The following is a 7,864-nucleotide window of genomic DNA, read 5'->3' as shown; positions in this document are numbered from 1 at the left end:
ACTACAGAGTAAAATTTTTATTTTTTCTATGTGGTAGAATTGAGAAAGAATAAAAAAGCCCAAACTCCAATCAAGAAAAATACAAACTTTGTATGGAAATTTAAGCATTGCCTGTAGATTGGCAACAACAAAAGTAAATTGAATCCAACAGGAGGCACGTGAGAGAACTGCATGCCCAGCCTTTTACATGCTATTAAGTAAGTTTAGAGATCTGAATTTTGTGTCTGCCGTTGAATTTGGAACGATCTAGAGAAAATTGGTTTTTAGTAAGGTCTTAAATATCGATATCATAGGCGAAATTTCGCCGATAATATCGTTTTTTTGAGAGGGGGATATTTTCACACGTATCCACCTTATTTTTGTCAATATATCAGGATAATATTGATAATATCGGTAATATCGGAATAATATTGGTAATATCAGGATAATATCGATAAAATAAACATAATAATTCAATGTGTGTGTGTCAGTGTGTGTGTGGTGGTGGTGTGTGTGTGTGTTATGATAAGTTACATAATATAATATAATATATAATATATATAATATAATATATAATATATATAATATAAATCCCCTAAACGGGCCAACTTTTGACAAGACAAAAAAGTAGTGGTGGTTGGTTTCATACTCAAAACCGTGTGCCACTTCCAACTCTTTCACATTCGGTGTATCAGATCATCACACCTCTATTACAACTTTTCGTTTCTTCTTCTTCCCTTAACCCTTTCAGAGCCCTTTCAGAGCTTCAACACAAAAGGTTCCATATTTAAGGTAAGTTTACAAACTTATTTTTATATTATTGGAATTTATACAACAACAAAAAAATTTGTGTGGACCCGTACATGTGATCTAAGAACCAAATAATACTTGCATGTTAATTTTTTGAAGTAATTAAGTAATGTTGTATAATTATTCCCTAGGATAATTTTAATATGTTTAATGTTATTTATTATTTTATTATTTTATTCATATTAGGTTTTATTATCAAATTGGATTATTCATTAAATTGGATTATTATTAAATTGGATTATTATCAAATTGGATTATTATTCATTAATATGTTTAATATTAGGATTATTTTATTATCAAATTGGATTATTATTCATTAATATTAGGTTTTATTATTCCATATTATTTTTATAATTACTTAAATTCTTACAATCATTTTCTTTACTTCGTATTTAATTCTTCTGTAGAATAACTTTATTATTTAGGTTCTCTTATATAACCGTTATCACTACTATATTTTTTAGCCAAAAAATAATTGTCTAATTTCTATGAAAAATAAATATAGATACGTTTAAGATGTCTAGTGGAGTTACTAAACGTGATCCAGCTTGGGAACATGGAGACCCAATATACAGAAATAAACATGGCACAATTTGCAAATATTGTGGTCTGGTAATGAAGTGTGGCGGAGTGACACGACTTAAGTACCATCTTAGTGGATTAGATACAGGAAATAATGTCTAACGATGCGGTAATGTCCCCCCAGAAGTGTCATCACCACATTATTAAAAAATAAAAAACACCAGAAGGAAAAGAAAACACATGGAATGGAAAATATTCGAGCTGGGCTACGAGGAGAAGTCATTGGCCAAGCGGTTGACAATGATGATGATGACGATGAGGACGAATGTGATGATGACATAGGACCTGAAGAATGATGCAATTTCAAACAAGCATTACGTGCCTCCAAACAGTCAGCATGGGAATGAGAACACCTTCATAAAATTCCTAATAGAGCACAAGGTTCCGGGACAAGTGGTGTTGCACAAATGAGACGAGGAGCAAGTGTTAGAGAATCACAACCAACATCACCAATAGCACCAAGTTTATATAAGTCATCCAAAGCACGTCAAAAGAGTGTTTGGAGTTATTTCACTGGAGGTAATGTGAAGGAGGGAATGGGGCATCTAATTAGCAAGTTCTTTATCTATGAAAATGTCTCTGCTGAGAAGGCATCATCACATAATTTCAAAAATATGGTATTGGGATGTCAACAGGCCGGTGTTGAAGTACAACCTCCCACTCCCTATGAGGTAAGAAACAAATATTTCGAAATGGAGTATAAAGACATTGGCGAGTATGTTAACAAGTTGAGGTCAAAGTGGGAAACTAATGGTTGCACAATCATGTGTGACAGATGGACTGGCCCGACCAGATTATCTATCATAAACTTCATGGTATACTCTAAGGGAAAGACAATTTTTTTGAAGTCCGCTGATGCTTCAAACCATATAAAGAACTACAAATATATTTACAAATTATTGAGGGATGTAATCATGGAGGTGGGAGAGCATAATGTTGTCTAAGTCATGACCGACAATGGTTTTGCATTTGTCAAAGCTGGAAAAAAGTTAATGAAGCATCATAATGTGTTTTGGACATCATATGCAGCACCTTGTATTAATCTCATGTTTGAGGCAATGGGGAAGAGAGAGAATATTGCTAATGTCGTAAAAAGAGCTAGAATGATCACGAATTATATTTACAATCATGGTTGGTTATTGGCAAAGATGCATGAATTTTGCAAAGGAGAAATTATTTGTCCAGCTACCACTCGATTTGCCACCAACTATATTGATGCGATGAAAGTTAAGCACTCAAATTAAACCCTCTTGTTGTCAAATTGTAGTATAAATGCAAGTAGGGATCGTTCTAAACCGGGGATTAGGAGAGCTTGCTAAAACCTCTAAACTTACTCAAAAACATAAAAACAAAGTTAAAAATGTTTGAATAGACTCAAGGGACTCAAAACAGATTCTAAAGACGCAAAACAACTTAAATACACTCAAAATTGCCTAAAAACACTTACTGGGCAGATTTGACTCTAACACAACTTTGGATGAATTTAGTGTTTTGGTTTGAATCAAAACACTAAAAAACACTAACGAAATATAAATTTAACACTTTGAAACAACAAAGTAAAAGGGGGATTTTGATTTTGACGAATTTGAAAACAAAACAAATAGATTCTAAACTAAAACAAATTTTGGACGAATTTGGGTAAACTATGGATGATGGGCTAGCTAGAGGGTTCTTCTCCACACATGATACACTTGCACATAAACCAATTTTCAGTTGTTCTTTCGATAAATCATGAAACTCAACACCCCAGGTTAATTAAGTCCACTTAAATTAACCTTCAAGTTCTCCTTAAGTTATTGAATTGGATGGGAAAACGCATACAACAATTCAAGCATTCTTCAAAAGTCCTTTTCGTGAACAGCACAATAAAGATACAATCAAAGATCATTAAGCATTATGAAAACTATAAGTATTGACGAGACATTCGTTACTATGATGAGCATGAAACTCTTGCCAATAATTTATTTAACGCGATTGTTTATAAGCGACCTCCACTACTTGTAAATATAAGTTTGTAACTATTAGGTGAAACTCCCTTATACTCTAGCATCATATTCATGCATGCAAACTAAGTGTGCACTCTTAAAAAACATACACGAATAAGTTATCAATCAAGCAGTTAAATAAATTGAATTCACAACTTATGAAATCACAACTGAAGGTAATCAAATCATATTGCAAGTATGAACATGGTTTCGAATTCCCCCTTAGCTAAGGGGGGTTTAGTTCCTCATACTTACAAAGCAAAGATAAACAAATTTAGACATTGAAAACAAAAGAATGAAAACATCTAAAAACGCTCCAACAATCCAACTTGAATGGCAAGCACGTCCAAGGGTCCTCCTTCTTCTCTTTGTTGCGGCACAAGGTGTGGTTTGATGGATGAATGGTAAATTATGGTGGTGGATGGATATAGGTGAGTTATGGTGAAGGGTGGATGGGTGGATTGTGTTCTCCCGGCCAAGGAATGAAAGTGTAAGTGTATGGAGTTGTGAGATGTGAATGTAGTGTCTTTTGATGGATCTTTTCTCCTCCCCCTTGTTATGGTGAAGGGTGGATGTATTTATAGGCTAGGGAGAGGACCACCATCTAATTAAGGTGGTAGTGGTGTATGTTGTGGTAATGAGTGGATGTAATGGGTGTAGTGGGTGAGTGTTTGGTAATGAGTGGATGTAATGGGTGTAATGGGTGTAGTGGATGGATGTTTGGTAATGAGTGGATGTAATGGGTGTAGTGGATGAGTGTTTGGTAATGAGTGGATGTAATGGGTGTAGTGGGTGGATGTTTGGTAATGAGTGGATGTAATGGGTGTAGTGGGTGGATGTTTGGTAATGAGTAGATGTAATGGGTGTAGTGGATGGATGTTTTGTAATGAGTAGATGTAATGGGTGTAGTGAATGGATGTTTGGAGTTGTAGGTCAACGCACTTGCACACACACATGCTAATTTCTAGCCTTCAAATCTTCAATAACGTCCATCCTCATGTCTCCATGCTTGCACTATCCAATGTTGGCCTAAAAATGCTCCAAATAGCACTTTGTTGCTAACTTTGTTATTTGAACCTAAAAACACACGAAAATAGCTTAAAATACATAATTGACTAAGAAATAACAACATAAATGTACAAGAACAAGCTAACTAAGTCGCATAAATAAGCTCCTATCAAATTCCCCCACACTTAGCTTTTGCTAGTTCTCGAGCAAAACAAAACAAACGAAACAAACAAAACATAACCTAGACCTTCCAACATTTGCCTCAGAGATTTTCAATGAAACATGACATGCCAAAGATCACCACTTACATATATTTAAGCAATCTTTACCCTCGAGCATACTTAATCATAGTCACCATTCACTAGCTCACATTTAATCAATTAAAACAACATTTTGAATGTAGTAACATGCCTTAAAGAATTCCCTCAATTCCTTACTAGATACTCTCTATTTTCACACACATTTTCTTACTACACACCTTATACTAGTTATATGTGAGAAGATTGATGTAAACATGGAAGACTAGTACTCACATATGTTATAACAAAGAAAGCAATTTTTGGAGTTAATAAGCATGTTTAGATATGATCTCATGAATGGTATGCTACTACTTAGATGCGAGAACCAGTGACACCATATGCTCATACCAATTTCGAACTCCACAAATTGAAACACACAACACTCAAGATTGAAGTCAAGGGTTGTAACAGGGCTTGGGGGTAATGGCTAACAAAGAAAGGATAGGAATAACAAACATTCTTAAAGCGATAGCAAGCAAAGCAATGAAATAGACACTTGGAATTCTCTTTAGAATGCAGAATCAACTTTTACATACAAAGGGAAGATTCATGCAACACTTAGGGCCGAATTCAATGTTTTGGACCCTTTTTTAACAAACAACACTTTAGAGCTCTTGCTCTTGCTCATACTCTTTTTTCTTTTCTCTACCCGTGCCTTATTAAGGACTTTGGCGCACACACACACAATAATCACTTCCCCCACACTTATTTTTCTGCAAGAGTTCAACAAAAGGAAATCCTTCTAAATTATGCTTTACTATGCTTCAAGAACAAGGGTCTGGATGGTCCTATTCTAGGCTAGGTGAGGATAGTGTGGGTAACAAAGAACATAGGCTACACAAGGCTCAACGGGGTTAAACGTAAACACATAATGAACGGGATAGGCTTTTTGGCTCTTGGCTCACTAAACAACTTCATCTTGAATATGTGTTATGCAAATCAATAACATGCTTTGAATGAAATAGGCATGAGTTCTAGTATTTGGAACTAAATGATGAAACGCATTCTAAATAGCAACCAAGTAAAGAATAATGAGATCATGCAACGACTTTAGAAAACAACGATGCACAGATTATTCACTCTCCAAATAAATGTTTAGGCTCAAGTCTCACAAGGTTGTAGTGTTCATTTGAGTTCCTTCTTTCAAGCATGTTACAAAAATTGATTTTTTTTTCTTTATGATTGCATGTGAATTCATAAATTATAACCACAACCAAACATACACCAAAGAGTAAATCAAATTTTATCCAAGTTTATAACTCTCTTTAACAATCATGTAATTAAAAACCAAATCCTCATCATTGTGTTGGAAGGTACTCTAAGACACAAATAAACATACAAAAACAACTATTTTTGGGTTTTTCCAAACAATTTTTCAAATTTTTATGAGATTTTCGGATTTTTATATCAAAACACACTAAAACACTCCAAAACAGCTTAAAAAAACACTTAAAATAGCAAGGAACAACACTAGAAGTAATGGGTGATAAACTCCTATGAATTTCATGCAAAAAAACTTGGTTACCCCCCCCCCCCACACTTAAATCAAACATTGTCCTCAATGTTTCAAGCATAAAATCACACAAAAACAAGCAAATAGACAAACAACGAATAAACATGACAAGTATTGCAAAGTAAAAAAAAAACAGACAGAGTAGAGTTTAAGAACACAAATCTGGTTTTGGAGATAGATGATCCTGTTGACTTTCCACAGCTTTGATCTCGAACTGGTTTGGAATTCTAAGCGAGGAATATCAGAGTTCCTTGGTTTCAAATCAGACTCCTTCTGCTGGGTTGATTTGATTATGCAGTCTGCATTCTTCTCTGCTTGTTTCTTCTGCACGGTAGGCAGGCATGAGGTAGAGGTGTTAGTCTGTTTCTTTCTTCAATCTTTCCAAGTGCCCACCTCTTGCTTTCTTTCTCCTTGTCCTTAGCTGAGGATGAATTGACAAATTGTCTCCACATGCTTCGAGGTATCATTTTCACTTCCCTTATCTGTTCCCCAGGCAGATGTGGTAGACGAAGAAGAAGCATAAAATGATGAAGATGAGTACTTGAGAGCAAGGCTAGGTAAGCAATCAGGAAGGGGTTCTAGGCAGTCGGTTCCAGATCGGAAGATTGATACCAAGTGCTGGCTGATTGCTCTCTTTCTCCTTGTCCCAAAATAACGACAAGGAGAAGGACAGGGAGAAAGCATGATATGAGATACTCTTGCTTTCAACCTTCATGATATGAAATACTTTTGTTTTGGATGAGTTGTTTGCAGAGGTACCCTAAGGAATAAGGAACATTGAGTGACTCGAGAGGGTTTGTTGGAAAGGCATTCTCGGAGAAGAAGAAGGGTTATGTATGTCTGCCTTGCAATGGAGGGTGAGGGGTGCCATTTATAGGAATTAATAACCGGTACTATTCTTTCACTCTTGTCAGCAACCGTTGGATGATTTAATAGTGAACTTCACGTGTTTTCTACTTCACAAGAGATCTTCAACAGATTGCCTGTAATTTTCGCAAGGCTGAGTCTGCATGTGACAGGCGCTGACACGTCTGGAAAAGCAGATGCTTCTCCGATATCTGGAATCGGCGCTTCGACAAACTGCCTGTGATTTCTGCAAAGCTGACTCTGCATGTGACAAATGCTGACATGTCTGGAAAAACAAGTGCCTCTTCGATATCTGGAATTGGCGCTTCGACAAAATGCCCGTGATTTCCGCAAAGCTGAGTCTGCATGTGACAGGCGCTGATACGTCTAGAAAAACAGATGCCTTTCTGATTTGTGAGCTTGCCTCTTCGATTTTTGAAATCCCGTCGAGTGCAGAGGTTGCATGTGACAAGTGCGGACAAATCTGGAAAAGAAGATTGGCCGTGGTTTCTTAGCAAGCCCAGCTTTTGAGAAAGCTAGCGCCTCTTTGATTTTTGAGTTGGCCTCTTCGATTTCTAAGCTCGCCTCTTCGATCTTTGAAATCCCATCGCGTGCTGATTTTTATAGAGGTACGCAGGAAGTTCAAAGCACACTTGAATTTCTGCCTTTAAAAACTCCCTTCTTGCACTTCTACGATCTTGACTTGTCCGACCTCTTCTTTCTTTAACACCTCTGAAAATGTCTGGCCCCTCCGACCGTCGTTTTGACTTGAAACTTGGTGAAGAGGCAGCCCCGCCTTCTCCAAACAACATATGGCGCCCATCCTTCATATCCCCTACTGG

Source organism: Malus sylvestris, chromosome 2, assembly GCF_916048215.2.
Source record: "Malus sylvestris chromosome 2, drMalSylv7.2, whole genome shotgun sequence".
Lineage (NCBI taxonomy): Eukaryota > Viridiplantae > Streptophyta > Magnoliopsida > Rosales > Rosaceae > Malus > Malus sylvestris.
The sequence above is the reverse complement of the archived record's forward strand: the minus strand, read 5'-3'. Positions refer to the sequence as shown.